The sequence below is a fragment of the Odocoileus virginianus genome, chromosome 2, assembly GCF_023699985.2.
Source record: "Odocoileus virginianus isolate 20LAN1187 ecotype Illinois chromosome 2, Ovbor_1.2, whole genome shotgun sequence".
Taxonomy (NCBI): domain Eukaryota; kingdom Metazoa; phylum Chordata; class Mammalia; order Artiodactyla; family Cervidae; genus Odocoileus; species Odocoileus virginianus.
Window position 1 is genome coordinate 90,673,889 of NC_069675.1, and position 18,221 is coordinate 90,692,109.

Here is an 18,221-nt window from a genome sequence, read left to right on the forward strand (position 1 = left end):
TGGGGGACTGGCTCCCTGAAGCCCATGGGGGAGTGTGCTACAGAGAGGGGATGGGGGCTGGCCTGGGGGAGCGGGGGAGAGGTGGGCAGCCTGGAGCAGAGATGAAGAGGGGCCTGGTGTCAGCACTCTGGGCTCCTACCCAGAGACCCCTGTGTCAGGGAGCAACAAAGTCAAGGATGCCGGTTCGAAAGAATGTTCTGTTGTGGCTTGAACTGCTTCAGGGCCTTGGGAATGATTCCCAGAGCTCGGGAGTGATTCCTCATGGGCCCGGTCTCAGCGCCCTCCTCAGTGAAGAAGGGGTGATGAGCTCTTGGCCCTTGGACCCTATCCGTGGATCTGGGGTGGGGCTGGGGATGGGGTGAGACCTCGGCCTGCAGGGGGTCAGACTTGAGAGTGAGGGAGGAGGGGAGAATCAGGAAGCAAGAGTGAATTCCTGCCAGAGACTGAAGGGGCTCTTGACTCCCCAGTCGCTTCGTTGTGAGCAGGGGGTCTGCGTGTGGCTGGGGCGTGTTGGGAGCGGAAAGGCCCGGCTTGGGTGGAGGCTACATGCCACGTGCCCGGGGCCTCCTCTGCAAATGCCAGTCCTTTTTTCTTAACAGTATGGAATTATTTACATAGATTTATCAGCTATCTTTTAAAAAAAGCAACATCTCCTCCTCCTGCTACTGTTTCTTTTTAACAGGGCGTCGCGTCCATCAGGGGTTTACATGTGCTTTCATCTTGTAGTCTTCACCTTGTAAGTGGCTTCATTTTATAAGTGAACCCAGGGCTCAGAGAGGTAAAGTGACTTAGCCAAAGTCACCCAGCAAGGATCTGAACCCAGATCATCTCCCCTGGAAGCACCTGGGGATCCGTAGGGGTTAACCAGTTTGGGGGTGGGAGGGCTAGATGGAGGACGCAGGGTATGCAGGGGCTGGAGGTGTGAAACCTCCAGGCGGCAGGAAATGCTAAGAGGCTCCATGGAGTCCGTGTGTCGGCTGGGATTAGGATCAGAGGTCAGGAGGCCTTGGATGCTACACTCTGGAATGATGACTTGATCTGGAAGCTTTGAAGGTTGATAAAGGAGGGAGATATAGTCAGGACAGTGTTTGTGGTAGAGTGTGTGGAAAATGGTCTGGTGTTATGGAGGGTGTTCAGGCCAGGAGACTGGGAGGCTGTTGTGGTTGCCCGTGTGGGCTCCTCCAGAGCCTCTCACCTGCCTGCAGCTGAAATTCCTCCCCAAAAGAACCTCTGGCTCTCTCCCGCCCACCACCGCAGCCCCTCTGCTGGGTGATGAGGTGGGAGGCCCCCTCACCTCCACACCCTCAGCCTCTTTCACAGTTTTCTTGTGAAAAACAAGGCCGACGCCTATCAACTTGCTGGGGACAACGTGTGAATAAATGATAAAATATGTAAAGCTCACAGCAGCTGCTTTGGGAAGGGGAGAAAAAGTGCCATGGATGTGTTATTTCCCCTAAATCCGGATTTCTGCTTTTTTTTTTTTTTTTCTTTTCCGGGGATGAGAAGCTGGAGTTAATGGGAGTGCGTCCACCCGGGAATACATTTATTTCCCCCGATTTCCAGGCGGTCTCATTAATCTGCTAGAGACGTGGTTTTCTAACGTGCTTCCTGGGAGCCCATCGTATCGTCACTGTGATCGAATTCCGACTCTCTCCTTATTGATTGATTGATTGGTCTGGAGGAGTCAGAGGTGAAGCTGTTCATATGAGCAACTCTGAGCTTTAATGTTTGTCTGTGGCACGTTGTTGTAGGGTTGTGGGGGGAGTGGGCTGGGGTCCGAGGTCCCCCTGACCCTCCTGGTCATCAGCCTGTCTTGCAGGTGCCCTGTGGCACACAGCGAGGAGCCACTGTCAGGTTTAATGTGAGGCTGCATGGAAGGGTTGGTGGTGCCCGGAGGGTGAGCTGGCTGCTCCTCAGAGCTGTCCGGGCATCATTTCCACAGAGGGTGAGCCTAGCTTGGCCCAGAAGCCCTTGCACGCCCCCTCTCAGAGCCAGGTAACGCCAAGGTGGTTCCAGAGGAGATGAGTCTGTCCCAAGGGGCTGGGCCACACCCCTCCCACCCTGGTCCCTCACAGAGCCCAGCACTCACTTGCGATGCAATTCAAATACTTTTATCGTGAATGGATGAATGAGGGTGAGTGGACTAACGCGTTAGTTACTGTCTGGGTGACTTCATGTGTCCGGGTGGGGTCTCATTTCATCATGACCAGAACCCATTTTTCAGTCAAGGAGACTGAGACTCAGAGAGGTGAGGATCGTGCCCAAGACACCCAGCAGAGAAGCCTTGGCCTGCTTTTCATGAAATGTGTCTGCCCCTCCACTCTGGTTAGAGCACCAGCCCCTCTACTTGTTAGCCTTTCCCTGTTTCTTTAAAAACTGTTTATTTATTTATTTGGGCTGTGCTGAGTCTTAGCTGTGGCACATGGGATCTAGTTCCCTGACCAGGGATCGAACCCCGGCCCCCTGCACTAGGAGTGCAGAGTCTTAGCCACCGGACCACCAGGGCAGTCCTATAACCTTTCCCTCTTGATGCCAAGCTCCCCAAGGGCTGGACCCAGCTGCCCAGACCAGGGCCATGCTCCCCGCTCCTTCTTCCTTTCCCTGAGCTGTGTTCTCGCAAGGGAAGTGGGGAGCCAGGGCAGGTGGGCCTCCCGTGTGCCAGGCACACCCTGAACACTTTGCCTCCACGGTCTCATTAAACCCGTCAAGTGAGCTTTTTAAGGAGGGCTCCTTCCCCTCTCTCACCTCATGAAAAGTGAAGCTCAGAGAGGTTATGAAACTTGGCCAAGATTTCCCAGCAGGTGGGTGAAGGACCCCAGCTTTAGATTCAGGGAGGACAGTCGCCTGCTGAAACAGACCTGCTGATGGAGGTGGTTTTTGTGGGCTGACCAGGCGCGTGACAATTTAGAAGGCTTGGCTTTTTCAGCGGTCTAACCTGGGGCATGATGACATCAGAGGCTTTTTCACCAAGAAAGAGCAGGGAGTCCGCTCGGGTCAAGCAGCGCAGCCGGGCGCTCCCTCAGCCCCCTGAGACACATGGGGCCGTAAGGCCCCCAAACCACACCAGTCCTTCGACCGCCTGCTCCAGCCCTTCTCTTTCTGGCTTTGGTTGCCCTACCGATTGTTTGCTAAGCAATTTGCTGCACGATCTGATTTAATTGTCCCAGCGACCCCATGAAGCCTTATTTGTTCCACCGCAGCCCGCTCCTCAGTTGCGTTTTCCCCGTAGCACTTATTGAGTCTGAAATGGCCATGTCTGTTTGCTGCCTTGTCTGGATCCACCTCTTGACCACACACCTCTAGAGGGACAAGGCTCTCTGCCTTGCGCCTCAGACAGCCCTTGGCTCCGTGAGCCTCTCAAGAAAAGCCTGGCAAATGATGACGGAATGAAAGAACCTCGTTTTCTTGGAAAGGAAACAGAGGCCCTGCGGAGCACAACTCTGTGCCCTCGGTCACCCACCGGGGCAGCATGGACCCCCTGCCCATCGGGGGCCAGCTGGGGCCTCTCTTGCTGACCAGCCTTCAGCCTGGAATTCCAGGTGTGCCTGGGTGCCTGCAGGTTCACGCCGCCCAAAGAAACTTTCAGACTGCGCCTGTGGCTTTGGATCGGCTCAGAAAAAGCGTGTCCTGTGACTGCTCAAGGAATCTGGGCATTTAGCCCAGAAAAGAGTGTGTTTCCTGGCTTCCTGAGAACTGGGGCCCACCCTGCCCCTGGCCTGGGCGTGTAGAAGGGGAGGGAGGGAGAGATGGACGCCAGCCCTGGAAAGGCGAGGACGTCTGGCCTTATCATCTAAGGTTCCTGAGACTGTCCAGGCAAGGCCACCCCGGCATGGTGGGGCAGAAAGTTTCCCAGCATTGGGGCATCTCTAAGATGGGATTAGCACTCTTGAGTTACTGGAAAAGAAACATTCCTTGAACTCAGACAGCTTGTGATCCTCAGCGGCTCTGCTGGCCACCTCACTGGTCACCACACGGTAGACGTGGGCGCAGCGGGCACAGAGCTCAGGGTGACTGGCTTCCACTGGGTCATTGGGCCGCCCCCCGGGGCCAGATGTTTCGAAAGCCCCTCCCTGCAGCGCCAGGCATCTGGCCTCTCCCTCCAAGGCTGGGCGCGGGTTTACGAGGTGTCTTTGAGGAAGGCTGGAGTCATCCGGCCCGTGATGTCTGCTCGTTGCATAATTTCACAATTCAGTTTTCTTTTCACAAGAAGGGTCAGTGCTTCTCTCTCCTTCTCCCTCCTCCTTTTTCCTCTTTTATTTTCTTTCCCTCTCGATCCTCCCTCATTGACTGGCCCGGAATGCCTCCGCCCTCTGGCTGGGAGATCACCGAGTCCTCAGAGGAGATTAACTGGAATTACCCACAGGTTAACTGGAATATACTTGTCAAGTCTCTGAGATGGAGAAACCTCCTTTTCGTAGTCAGAGGAGATTAGAGGAGGCCAGCCTCCCTTTTCCTCAGCGAGGATTAAAAAAAGTCACCCAGGAGGGGCACAGCGGCAGGAATTTGGTTCCCAAACCACAGACCCAGGCCAGGTCTGGGGCTGTGCGGCTTTCCCGTGATCCTTAGTGACATGAGAACCTTAAGGACAGGTCTGGCCGCAGCCACTTTCTTGTGTCGGGTGTCCTTTTATGCAGGATGGTGACGATAGATAGAAATTGCATTTTAGATGTCAGACAACGCTGGCAACCTTATGTCCACCTTCAGAATTTGGGAGAATCTTTACAGTCCTGTGAAATCCCTAGGCCTGTGCTCAGTTGCCCAGTTGTGTCAGACTCTTTGCAACCCCATGGACTGTAGCCCACCAGACTCCTCTGTCCATGGATTTCCCAGGCAAGAATACTGGAGCAGGTTGCCATTTCCTCCTCCAGGGGATCTTCCCGACCCAGGGATCCAACCCACATCTCCTGCATCTCCTGCATTGGAGGCAGATAATTTTTCTGATGAGCCACGGGGGAAGCCCATCACTAATTAACGTCCTCTGAAGCACCCGAAACAGAAGTTGAGTCTGAGGGAGTCTTTGATGCCTGGAGAACCCGGGAAACCTCGGCTACACGGGGAAGGCCAGCTGTGCTGGCGGGGTGGGGGTGGGGGGGCGGTGGCGGTGGTGGGGAGCGTGTTCATTTCCTCGACGCTGCTGTGACAAATCCCCGCCAGTGGGGTGGACTGAAACAACAGAAACTGATTCTCTCACAGTCCTGGAGGCCAGAGGTCCAAAATCAAGGTGTTGGCAGCGGTGGCTCCTTGTCGAGGCTCTGAGGGCGAGTCCGTTGGGTGCCTTGCTCCCGGCTGCTGCCGGTTACCAGCAGTCCTTGTCGTTGCCTGGCGAATACACACACCTCTCCTACCTCTGCCTCTGTCACCAGAGGCCTTCTCCCTGTGTGTCTCTGCATTCAGGTTTCCCTCTGCTTATGAAGATGCCAGCCATTGGATCTAGGGCCACCCTAATCCTGTGCGACCTCATCTTAATTTGATTGCGTCTGCAAAGACCCTGTGTGAGTTTTGTAGGGATGCTGTCTGACCTGGTCCAGGGGAGAGGGTAGGGCATAGCTGAGCCATAGTCCTCTGGACTGTCTGTGGCCATTTGCTTGGGGTTAACCAGGGTACCCAGGGGTCCCGCCAGCATTCCCACGGAGGAGACAGATGTGCACAAGGACCCCAGACCAGGAAGGAGAGTCATAGCCCCCCACTGTATAGACTGAGAGACCCAGGAGGGACCCGGGCAGGGCTCGCTGACCCCACTGCTCTGCATCCTGGACTCGCTGGCCACAAGCATGTAGTCCTTCGGTGGCACCAGCCCGGGTAGCTTATAGCCGAGAGCGGCTCCTTGTCCTGCACGAGCCGCCAGCCATGTCCGGGCTCCCCGGGCTGGAGAGGGGCCCCTCCCAGTGTGACAGGGCCCCGCCACTCTGGGTGGTGCCTGCCAGTGTGGCCTCTGCCTGCTGTGTGGGTAAAGGGCAGCCTGCAGGGCATGAAGGAGGGATCCCAGGCTCTTTTGTTTCCCCGGGGACTCTTATCTCTTTTGGCAAAGGCCCTGTGACCAGTCGTTTCCGGAGACATGTCCCAGCCTGACACCTCCTGGCCAAGTGATCTTGAGCAAGCGAGTCCCGGGCCTCTCCGCATCTCTCTTGGCCTCTCCTGGGCAATAGGAGTAGTTTCCAGCCCTGCCCGTTTCTGAGTTAGGGGACACAGTACAAGAGTTTGTAACCACCTTTCGTGAATCCTTCTGGTGCCTAGCATGGAGCCTGGCACACAGTCGGTGCTCAGTGAATACTCAGCGAATAGGAGGGCATGTCTTGGAGCCCAGAATGTACACTCTGTGGCCCTCGTGAGATACAGCCCCAGAAGGGTATCTCGAGAGGGAGATTCTGTAGGCATTTCCTTCCTCCTGTCTGTGACGGTCACCGGAGATGACCAAGGCAGGGGTGGGGAGGTCAGCGTACGTGTAGCTGGCAGAGGCTTGATGCTACTGAACTGTGACGGGGGCTGTCATTCATCATGTAACTCATTGAGTAAAATCATACCTCAGCTTGGTACCGTGGGTGGTAGAGTGTGCAAAAGAACCCGGAAGGGGAGCCTGGAGACCCGAGTTCTGGTGCTGGCTTTGCACACCTTACTGGCTCTCTGTGCTCATGGTCGCTCCCCGCCACCTCCCCGCCCATTTGCAGAGCTGAGGCCATCGCTGTTGTTAGGGCCTCTGTCCCACACCTAATGCCAGGCCCACCCAGCTTCCAGGCCTTTGCACAGGCTGTGCCATCTGCCTGGAGTGCCCTCCTCCTGCTCCTCTGCTCAGAGCAGCTTCCTCTTCTGAAGAAACACCGCCACCCCCCACCCCCCATTCTTCGGGCAGACTGCAAGACCCTTCCTTGTGTTTCCACACTCTGGGTGTGCAAAGCAGCTGTCACACTGGCTTGTAGGTGTGTTGGCTTGTGAGACTCCTCTCTCTCTCTAAATGGGGAGCCCCACTGAGGATGGACACTGGTTCCAGTTGATTGAACAAATGATTGAAGGTCCTTGGGCCCATCACTTCTCTGCTCCGAGCCTCAGTTTCCTGTCCTTCTGCTTTCAAGCACAGGAAGTGGGCTGGTGGCTTCTTTGGGAGGTTATTCTGAGGTCTCTGGTGAGACATGAGACCTCAGATGAGTGGATTCGGGGTTTTTCCTGCTCCCGGGAATAGAGCAGTGGTGTGGTGGCGGCTGGAAGCGTGTTTGTTGGACGATCGCCTGCTGCTGGTGCAGTGGTAGAACACTACTTGGAAGATGTCTGGGTTCTCTGTGCAACATTCCCGCTTAGTGGATTCCAGTGTCTGGGGAGAGCCTGGACGGCAGCAGCCTCGACGGCATGGTCCTGACTGCCGTTGCGTCAGCCCTCCCCACCTGTCCTTCCACAGGGGTTCTTCCCACTTTTAGAGGGAAGTGTGTGTCTTCCTCTAAAAGTTCTCTGTCCAACACCTGAGACTCGTATGCACCCACCCCGCAGAACTTCCCCTGTGCGTCCTTGTCTGGCTGGAGCTCCCCTTCATGATGTGGACACCAGGCTCCACCAGGTTCATCCCCAACTCCCCACATTCCAGGCAGGCACAGGATTTCAACCTCCACCTTTCCCAGCTGTGGGAATCGGCACCTCTCTGAGCCTCAGCCTCCCCACCTGCAAAATGGAGATAGTAACGCCCACCCTGGGAATGACCCAGCGGACCCAGACATGTGATACAGCTCATGGCTCGGAGTGGGAGCACGTTCTCATCGTGAGTGCATCTTCCTGGAGCGACCCGAGTGACACAGAGATTAGCAGTCTGTTGTCGAGGCCAAAAAATGTCCGTTGTCTGAAGAACTCTGTTTTGGAAGGCAAGTCCAGGTTTTGGGTCAGAACCTTATTCCCTCAGGAATTTCACGGTTGAGCATCCAGACAGATTTTATAAGCTTGGTGACTACCCAAGCCTTTGAGCCTTCCACGTGGATGTTCCCAGGTCAGGCTTATTCGGGAATCTCTTGCCCAGCTGGGCTGCTTGTCGCGTTGGTAGCATCATTTCCAAAGAGCAGGTTCTGTCTGGCTGTGAATAGATGTTTTTCTCTGTCTTTCTTGGATGTCTGAATGGCAGTCTCCCTCCTGCGGTCCCAGAGGCCGACCTGAGTGTAAAACTCCAAAATGGACATCAGAGCAGGGTCGTCCATGCCTGCTTGGACTCTGGGCCCCCAGTGAGCCTCAAAGAGGTGGGTCGATGGCTGCTGTGACCTGGGAGTTTCCTGGGGGTCTCCCGGGCTGTGGTTATAAAGGCTGCTGAGCAAAGCGAAGGAATCAGAGTTCGTGGACAAGGTAGCAGCTGAGAGCAGCAGGCAAGTTAAGAAGGATGGCTCGGGGTCTCTAGAAATCTGCCTTCTGGCATCCAAGACACAGATGCAAAGCCCTTGAGGGCAGAAGGGAATCTGGTGATACACCTTCTGCAGGCTGAGGACTTTGTTGCTCAGTGGTTAGAGCCACACTACGTGGGTTCATACCCCAGTTCTTCCACTTATGCTTGACAGCACACCTGACCTTTTTGTGCCTCAGTTTCCCCCTTGTGTAAAATGGAGCTAATCCTGTACTATAAGGGGATCAGGAGGTTAACCTCACTTAAGTGCATTAGAACAAGGCTCAATGCATAGTAAACTGTTGTTGTTGTTCAGTCACCAGGTCGTGTCCAAATCTTTGTGGCCCCATGGACTGCAGCACGCCAGGCCTCCCTGTCCCTCACCACCTCCCAGACTTTGCCCAAGTTCATGTCCATTAAATCGGCGGTGCCATGCAACCATCTCATTGTCTGTCTCCCTCTTCTCCTTCTGCCTTCAATCTTTCCCAGCATCAGAGTCTCTTCCAATGACTATCGATAAACTGAGGCCCTGAGAGGGCAAGGGGTTCGTCCGTGGTCATCCAGCAAGTCATCAGAGCAGCCAGGCAGAAACTCATGATTCCTCGTCTCGTGGACACTTCCCCCCTCCCTCTGCCCCCTCAGTCAGACTGTTTCAACTCGCCTTCTGCAGAGGAAATCGCGTGACCCCTCAGCCCACAAGAATTCAGACTGTACAGAATTTCGGAAACCTCTTCGGGCTGGCCAGGGGCCTTGTTGCAATTCCATTCAGCTGCTAGTTCTTTTTCCTTCCCTTTTTTTCTTTTGAAAGCTGCAGAAGCTTTCCTTTTCTATCTCCCCAAAGAGAAAAATTAACCTTCTGGCAAAGGAATTTGAACTTAGGTACCTGCTCTGTGTCTCTGAACCAACCCCTGTCCTCTTTCTGAGCCTCAGTTTCCTCATCTGTAAAATGAGAAGAGTTCCCTCCCTCCACCCCCTGCCTTGACTGGACGGCCCCCACCTGCCAGCCTGTAATTGCCTTGGGGACAAGTGAGCTGAGACATGCCACCCAGAGCGTGGATCCGCGTTGACGGTCGGGTGAGCGCTGACTAAACTAAAGCTGGTGACGCATCCTTCTAGGAAGTGAGGTGAAACCCACCAGAAATGCTGCCCACTTCCGCCCACCTCCTAGTTTCAAAGGTTATTTGAGTCATCAAAGTTGCCTGTACTTTTCTTGCTGTCTTGTTTCAGCAAAATGCTCCTCAACCCCTCTGGGCTGAGGCCCGGTGGCCAAGACTGTCCCATCTGCAGACGTCAGGACCGAGGGGCTTGGCGGGCACCCCAGCCACAAGCTCTGGAGGCTGCTAGCCCAGGGGGTGAATCCCAGTTCCCAAGCTGGTGACACCACCCCTCTCTGAGCTTCAGTCTCCTTATCTGCGAAATGGGTGGGTGAGCCTCGCCAGCAGGGTGAGCTGGCAAGCCCCAAATAGGTGGACGGGAGACCCCACTCATGCTCTCTTCTCTCCTGCTTAAGAGGCTCTGGTTCTTCTGGGCTCCGGCTAGGGCACCGGAGATGTTTATATGCATGAGTCCTCCCTGACTGTGGGGGACAGAGGGACATTCAGCCAAGCCAGGAAGTCTGGAGGCAGACCCTCACCCATCAGGGCCAACAGCACCCTGAGTGCAGCCCTCTCAGCCTTGCGATGGGGAACCGCAGGCCCAGGTGGGGAAGGACCCAGAGCAGGGAGGACATGGAGCCAAGACTAGAACCCAGGATCCTAGACCAGGAGTCCCTTTGCCCTGGGTTCTCCTGGCACCATCAGGGGGCCAGCCTGGCTGAACCTGAGAATTTAGAGATGGGTGCCATCATGGGCCTGGAGTGGAATTGGGACTGAGCCCTATTTTGATAGGCCCTGGCAGGGGCCTCAGGCAAGTCACCTCCAGCCCTGAGCCCATATTTCCTCGTTTCAGAAATGGGCATCTCTCCTTCTGTGCCCACCTCTCAAAGTTGTCCTGAGGCTTCATAAGATGGTGTGGGTAAAAATGCATCTGCAGAACAGTCAAGAACTGTCCAGATGTGAAGAATTTTATATTTGTCATCCTGTGGGGCGTTCTGTATCCCTGTCACTCAGGGCCTGGTACAGAGTAGGTGCTCAGTAAGTGTGAATCAATGAATAACAATAGGTATCGTTTATTAAGCACCTGCTATATATACTAAGCATCACCCAGGGAACTTGCTGTGAGGTGCTGTAATCCTTACAACAACCTGGGAATTCAGGTATGTCCCCATTTTACAAATAAGAAAGGTGAGGCTTAAAAAAGTGAAGTCATTTACCTAAGGTCACACACTAGTGGAGTGTGAGGAAGTCAGAATTCACACATGACTTTTAAGTCCGTGTGTCCTTCCTGGTGCTCACAGTGGCCTGCTGGGTCACCCTCTCCCTGGGCTGTGCTGGTGTTTAACAAATAGGTCCCCAGGCCGAGGGGTGGTGGGATGGGAGGGAGGGGGATTTGCACAAAGCCTTGATTTGTAGCATTTGCCAATTTCCATGGAATAAATATCCTGCCATGCCTGAGTGCAGGCAACCGACGTGATAACTGTCTCACAGAATCCCTGAGAATTTAGCCAGCAGCCCCCCACAAGCCAGGACTCATGGCTCCAGTACCCCGTGCACCCCTCCACTTTGCAGCCCCTCCCATGCCCAAGGAAGGCCACAATGTTGGTAGTGTCCCCTTTGTGGGACGACAGACTGGAACCAAGCAGATGGCTTGGGTGGGCATACCTAGACCCCTCCCCACACCCTCTCCCTTTAGAACCCCTGGAGCTCCCTGGGGTCTCAGTATCACACAAAGACTTGGGGAGAGGGGGATGGATGAGATGCGAAAGCTGATCTGCAGCACCGAGACCGGAATATTAAGGCCTGCCAGCCCCACCGTGTGTGATATTCCTGCCAGGCCCGGAGCAGAGCCCTGTAAACGCCGGGATATAATGGACAATAAAAGTCGCTGGAAAATAGTGAGTCTCCTAGGACCACTGTCATCCCTGCCACACGCTGCTTGCTGCAACCACGAGCCCTGTGATCATGAGGCACCATCGTCATGTAAATATATAGGGTCTCTCGCCAGCCGTGGGCCAAGATTTATTTTATTGAGACAGTGCGGGGAGGGAGGCAGCTCAGGTTCATCGTCCTGGTAACTTTGTAAAATGCTTTGCCATCACTTCCAGCTTTCTGGAGAATACAGCAGGAGCCAGTGTGGTCTCTCCCATTTCCCCCCAGAAGTGCAGAATCCCCAGAGGCGGAGGTCACCTCCTGCCACGTTCACAGGTCATGAGATCAGGGACCCCTGAGGAATGAGGACCAACCTTATTGTGATGGTTGGTTCACAGACAGAGTTGCTGGAAGTAATTGTGGAAACGTTGCTGTTGAATGAGTGCTGGTTCTTTATGGTGATAATGGTAATCATAATAGTAGCAGCAGCCACATTTATTGAGCTCTTGTGTATGCTTGCTTCGTCCTGCTGGTCCTGAGCTGCATCTCCTCCACTCTGTCCTCATGACAACCCCATGAGATGGGTCCTACCCAGCCCCTGTTCACAGAGGAGGGAACTGCAGAGAGGTAGCCGAATTCCTGTGGTGGACAGAGGCAAGTGCAGGATTTGAACTTGGGGCTGTCAGAGCCCAGAGTCTGTGCTGGGCTGCCTCACCTCACTTCTGGGCCCTCAGGTCCCAGATCCAATGCCACCTGCAGATCCCTGCAGCCCCCTTGATTGGCCCAACTTGGAATCGGTGGCCCCTGATTTGATTCTGCAGTGCAGTTAAGCACTTTGGTCTGGTTTCCCCATGACCACAAGGACTCAGGCCCACCTTTCCATCCACGCTTTGTCTCTCTCCAGCTGGGACATGTCCAGCGAGTCATGTGACCTCGCTAGCCTCAGTTTCCTCATCTGTCAAATGGATGCACTGTCTGCCTTGCAGGGTAGCTTTGTAAGCACACATACTTCCAACACCCCTCAAGGATCTGGCCTGCACCTCTCATCTGAGGGGTGCTCTGTGTGTGGATGCCCCGTGCGCACATTCCACCTCCGCGGTTGTATGTCTGAGAGCCAGGAGGCCTCTGAGCCGTCTCCCCACATGGCTGTGACTTGTTGCGAGGGAGTGTGACTTGTGGGGAGGGCAGTGTGCAGGGCCTGGGGGCTAACAAAGCCTTCCAAGGCCAGAGAGAGAGAGTCCCTTAGCAATCCCAGACCCAGAAGTTCTGGTTTTCTTCCCGGACCTGAGCCCGGGATTAGATAGAGGCTCCCGGAGTTCAGATATAGTCCGCGCCAGTGAGTCGCAAATCCTCCGTCAGCCTCATAAAAATTGTTGGCCCATGAAGAGCCCTCCTAAGACTGCAGAGCCTGACCCACCCTTGTTGAAGGTGGGGAAACTGAGGCCAGGAGAGAGGCCATGACTTTCCCAAGGCCACGTGGCCCTTTGAGATTTCCGCCACGCCACACCCCGAGGCTCAGAGCAGGATTCACCCTCGAGGAGTTAAAAATGGCCCCATAACTTCCCAGACCAACTCAGGGACCGCAGGGGTCCTGGGGGTGGAAATGCGACACAGGCAGGTCCAGGGCCGCACCAGAGATTATGTGCTGGCCCAGAACTCCTCCAGGGGTGGCAGGACTAGAGGGAGAAGACACTGTCGCCCACAGACTGAGCCACACTGAGCCGCACGGAGGTCATGCTGGAGGCTCACGGTGACCCGGGAGGCTCTGAGAGTCTGGGGGCCACTGGGACGATGCCCCTCAGCACAGCTCTGCCCCCTCTTCCGAGTCCCAGGTGGACAGGTGGGGGGTGACTGGCAGTGCCTGTGTGCCCACAGGCATGGAAACTCATCAGAGCCAAGGTAGCCTTCTGGAAGGTTCTGGCTACTCCGGTCAGGAGGAAGAGAAAGACTCCCACAATCTGTGTTTCCCCAGGGCGCTAGCATGTCCTAGATGAGCATCCTGGAGGAAATTTGTCTCCAGCAGACAGGACACCAGAAGCAGGAGAGAAACAATGGTTTGGCAGAAAGCGCCCAACCCGAGGGCCTGACCGGCCTGACCTCTACTGTGGGTGCAGGCGGATGCCTCCCAGCTCGCTGGGTCATGAAGGACAGTCCTCAAAGGGGTGCCCTGTGCACTGGGGCTCCGTCCACCCGCAGACCTGTGGACAGCTGGCCAAGGGCCCAGCCACAGCCACCCAGGGGGCCGACACCTGGCATATGCCCGACAGTTGGGCCCGGCTGGTGGGGAAGGTGCGCTGGCAGGTGGCCGAGCCCCGGTGCCAGGATCCAGCTCCTTCTGTCCTCCGGGGCCTCAGCTGCCATATGCCTGTGTCAGTCCCAGCGGTGGAGCTGCAGATGGGACGCGGGGGGTGGCTGGCCCAGGGTGGAACTGGCTCTCATTCTGGAGAAGGAGGCAGGTGCCGGCCATGGGAGCTCTTTTTGGAGACGGAGGGCTGGAGCGGGCCTGGAGGCGTCCCTGCCTTCTCTCACGTGCCCGCAGGTCCGCCGGCCTCCAGGCCTTTGATCCCACTGTGTTCTCCGCCGAACTCACCTCCCCTCTGGTGCTGACCTTGCTCATCCTTCCAGGCCCCCCACAACCCCAGACTCCACCTCACGTAAGGAGCTGGCCGTGACCTTGCCTGGGTCACAAAGTGAGGGTCTATCCGGCCTTTTCTTGGGGGCTTTCTTACTGCTCTTTTCTGGCTTGTGGTTATCTGTCCGTGGGTTGCTGGGTGCTCTCCTGCGATCCCATAAGAGCAAGGGGGTTTCCATCTGTCTGCTCTTGGGGTCACCAGTGGTCAGCACTGGCCCTGAGCAGAGACGGCAGCTGGAAGGACGTGTGGAAGGAAGGGAAGGCAGGAACTCTGAGCTCTCATTTCTGGATGCACCCAGCCTGGTTTAGGGGAGCATGGGGCCAGAGCGTAAGGATGTAATGACATTGACTCCGTGACTGGGGCTCTGTTGTGTGTCAGGCCTGGGGCTAAGCACTTCTGAGTCCCGTAATGTAGCCCCCCACAGTCTGGGGCACTGGGTACTCTTGGTGTGTCCCCGTTTTACCCGTGAGGGCCCCAGAGCCCTCGCAGCTGGGGTGCTGCTACCTACCAAGGCTCTCTCATCTCTTAGGCAACAAATCTTTTTGGCTCAGCTCACAAAAGAGAGATTTCCTAGGAAGGGTTGAGCTTTTTTTTTTTTTAATTTGTTTGGCTGCACCAGGTCTTAGTTATGACACAGTGGTCTAGTTCCCTGACCAGGGATCCACCCAGACCCCTGCATGGAGTCTTAACCACTGGACCACCAGGGAAGCTCCTAGAAAGGGTTATGCTTTTAAAGAGACAGTAAGAATATTGATGGTTCTTCATGTTTGCTGGGCCCCAGGGGGAGTGTGGAGGATGCAGCACCGGGGCTGAGGGCAGGACCCCTCATCCCTCTGAGGCTGGTGTAATCTCCGTGTCTGCATTCCGGTTTCTGGGTTCTGGGTTGGGAGTGAGGGGGTGGTGGAGTCTGCAGGGCAGATTCTGCTGCCTGACCATGTGGGTGTGTGGAGTGGGTTTAGGAGAGCGAGTCCTGGCCAGGACTGCTGTGCCCGTGGCCCCGGGCCAGGCTCTTGCTCTCTGGTCTCAATTTCCTGGAGAGTAAAATGGGGGAGCAGGACCGAGTGATCCCAGAGTGGACTCTGGTTGCATCCAAAGCCCGCCCCCAGCTTCGGGTACACACAGGTGCTCTCTCTTAAGACTGGTGGCCGCTGCCATCAGATTCCAGTCCCTGGTGAGCAGCGGGCTCCCTGGTGGCAGTGACAAGTTCCTTTCACCACGGAGGTGGCAGCCGGAGCTATTTTTGGAGCAGCTCGTGGTGGGGGAGTTTCCTTTTGGCAGTGGCTGGGGACGGGAGTCTTGGGCAGGGGAAGTCCCGTGCGGAGACCGGGCTGGTCCCTCTTCCTCCACCAGCCCTGGCACAGAGAGGCCACCCAGATCCCCAGAGGTCCCTGGACTGTGTGAGCATCTGCCTTTCAACCCCGAGCCGAGACCTTCCCGGAGCTCCACAGAAGCCACTTTGCAAGGTACTGGCCTCTGCCCTGCCTCCGACTGTCGGGATCCCCTCACCCTCTCCAGCCACCTGGGGCTGCTCTCTTTGCCCTTGAGGGTGTGCCTAGCGAGTGATAGGGAGACAGGCCCTAGAGACCTCTGGGGTCTAGACCTTGGCTGCCTCTCTGCCCCCGCCGTCCCCTTGACAACACGCCTGGTGGGGGCTGCCAGTGGGCCAGGGCCATCAGCCTGGCATGGCCTCTGTCACTGCCCAGGTTGGAGGGGTTCACACTGGGTGATCCCGGACTTTCCAGAACTCCCAAGGTTACGAGGGAAGTGGAAAAAGTACTGATAATTCTTCTCTCTCTGGTGTGGGTTTTGGCTTCCTGGGCCCTTCCTGATGCCTGAGCAGTGAGGGCTCCATGGAAGTTTCTCCTGCGGGGAATAGCCATTCTTTCAAACCTTAAAATGAGAGCAGGAGAGAAAATTAGGGGAGGCCAGGGGTTGAAGAACTTCCCCCGTGGAGAGGCCACCTGTGGGATTGCGGATGTCCTCCTGGGGCCCAGGGCGGGCTTTTTACAAGCACTGAGCCTACGTCTCTCCGAGGGCAGCTCTGCTGGGTTTCCCCCTCAGCTGTTGGTTGGCAGGGCTGTATCCGTGGCCTGAGACAGGACACGGGACCAGAGGAACTTCTGCTCTCCCAGGCTTCCTCCTCCTGGCCCCCGGTGTTTATGTACTAGATCACCATCCTCTGTGGCCTGCTGGGGCCACAAGGAGAGTGATTTGGTCTCTGCCCTTGAAGAAATTCTCCATTTGAGGGAGAGGAAAACGTGGGAACAGGCAGTGATGGCATAGAGACCAGGCCAGTGGAGACTGGGAATCACTCACTCACTGTCTGAGGGAGTCCAGGAAGGCTGCCTGGAGGAGTTACCCTAGTTTGTGCCCAGAAGGAGAATCCAGGTTTGCCAGGAGGCAGTTCATTCCAGGCCAGGGGAAGCGGAACCTACCAAGGCCTTGAGGAGAGAGCAAGTTCGTTTCTCTGGTGGACTGGGGTCCTTGGGATGGTGGGCCCACCCAAGGGTCCTGAGGCTCCTTGCAGAGTGAGACCACCAGCTTCCCCCAGCTCCATGGTCTCCAAGGATGGCACTAGGCAAATGAGATTAAAACCCAGACTTCAGAGAGTCGGAGCTGGGTTCTGACACAGGTGCACTCCGTTTACCAGCATCACTGGCTTGGCAGGTCACTTGGCTTTTCTGCGCCTCTGTTTCCTCATCTGTAAGAGGGTGGTGCAGACTCATGGGGGAACGTGCCAGGGTGCTGCGGTCACTCCCCGGTGCAGAGCATGGGCTGGGCAGATCTTCCTTCACCAGGTCCTGGCGCCAAAGGCCCTCCCGGGGAAGAAACCAAATACCTCATTGCTCTGAGAGATGCTGAAGTTTCCTACATTTTCTTTTGCTCACAGAATTGGGTTTTATTACCCACGGAGGAGAAAGTAAAAGGTGATCCGGAGCCTCCTTGATTTTAAAAAGGCTCAGGAAATCCCCGCAGTGCAGGCGTGGTGTGTTTTCAATTGCCTGGTGACCTCTGCCTGATCTGAGACCTCGGGGAATCTGAGCGTGGAGGCAGGTGTTTCTTGCTTGGGGCATCAGGAGGATGCGAGGAGCCCCATCTCCACTGACTGATCAGAATTTTACTCAACCAGCTCCCACTGGACACCCGTTTTGTGCCTGGCCCTGGGCGAGGCCCTGACAGTTTTGAGATGACTTCTGAGCTCAGTCCCTGCCTTGAAAGGCCGGCAGAGGAGGAGGGCAGAGTGACAGAGGGAGCAGTTTACCTGAACAACTAGACTTCAGGGGAGAAGCCTGTGTGAACGCCGTCAGATGGGGAGGGGGGCCTCGTACACCTGACTGCCCCGCAGGGTCCAGCTGTGTCCACTTTATGGATGCAGGAGGGGGCGGAGCTTTCCCAGGGTCCCACGGGAAGTCTGAACCTGATTAGGGCCCAGAACCCGGTCCTGATGCAGGAGACGGACCTCATGGGTGGTCCTAGGTTCCGGGCAGAGGCTGGAGTGTGGAAGGACCTGGAAGGTTCAGGGTGCTGTGTGGTTGGGATGAGAAGGTCCTTAACGTGCAGGGGCCTGCGGCAGGGTAGGCTTGCAGGACAGCAGGCCGGCGCCAGCTGGACAGAGTTTGGGATGCCTCGCTCAGGCGTGTGGGCCTCTTTCTGGGGAGTTTTTTTGGGGGGCTGGGTGGGGAGCGGCAGGTTGGGATTTGTGTCATGTTGATGGGGGGCACCTCCCTTGATGGGAGGTTGGGTCATCAGGCAGAGCCGACTCCAGGGACCCCACTGAGAAGGGCCCAGGCCAGCAGAGGGCAGGGTCTGTGGGTGAGTGCAGACTTGTTTGGGCAAAGAACCAGCAGCCTAGATGAAACCCCAGTGTGGGTTGTTAGGGAGGGCGAGGCATCCGTGGGCTGCGCCTGCATTCCTGCTGGTTCCTGGGCAGACAGGAGACCCCATCGCCGACATGGGGACTCAGGGAAGGGCAGGTGAGTCCTCAATGCTTGGGACTTTTGGTAGTTGGGGTCTGGAGCTCTGCAGAGAGGCCCCGGGCTGGAGAGAAATGGGGGTGGCTGGTGGGTGAGGAGGTGGCAAGCTAAAAGAGAAGGATGGGATAGGGGTGCCGGAAGGAAGGTGAGCTGAGTGGGCAGAAAGACCCCATTGCTGGGTGGGCACTGCGTTGTCCCCTCAGCCACTGGCCTCCAGGTTCTGCAGGCCCACTCTGTGGGGGAACCCTGCTACCCTGAGGAGGGGGCTTAGGGATCTCTGTGCACAGGCTGCACCGCCCTTCCA

The 18,221-nt window shown here is 56.3% G+C and overlaps 1 protein-coding gene across 2 annotated transcripts in view; it reads left to right on the forward strand.

Annotated features, from left to right (window-relative positions):
* The window catches only part of NEK6 (NIMA related kinase 6), an 84,746-nt gene that overhangs the window by 16,977 nt on the left and 49,548 nt on the right, over positions 1 to 18,221 (forward strand). The window contains exon 1 of one of the 2 annotated variants that reach the window (XM_020872079.2): positions 15,323 to 15,406. The exons of the other annotated variant lie outside the window; for it this stretch is intronic. The gene's annotated coding sequence lies outside the window, so the exon portion shown is untranslated. Of the gene's footprint in view, positions 1 to 15,322; positions 15,407 to 18,221 lie in introns of those variants that run through there. 2 annotated transcript variants of the gene reach the window in all.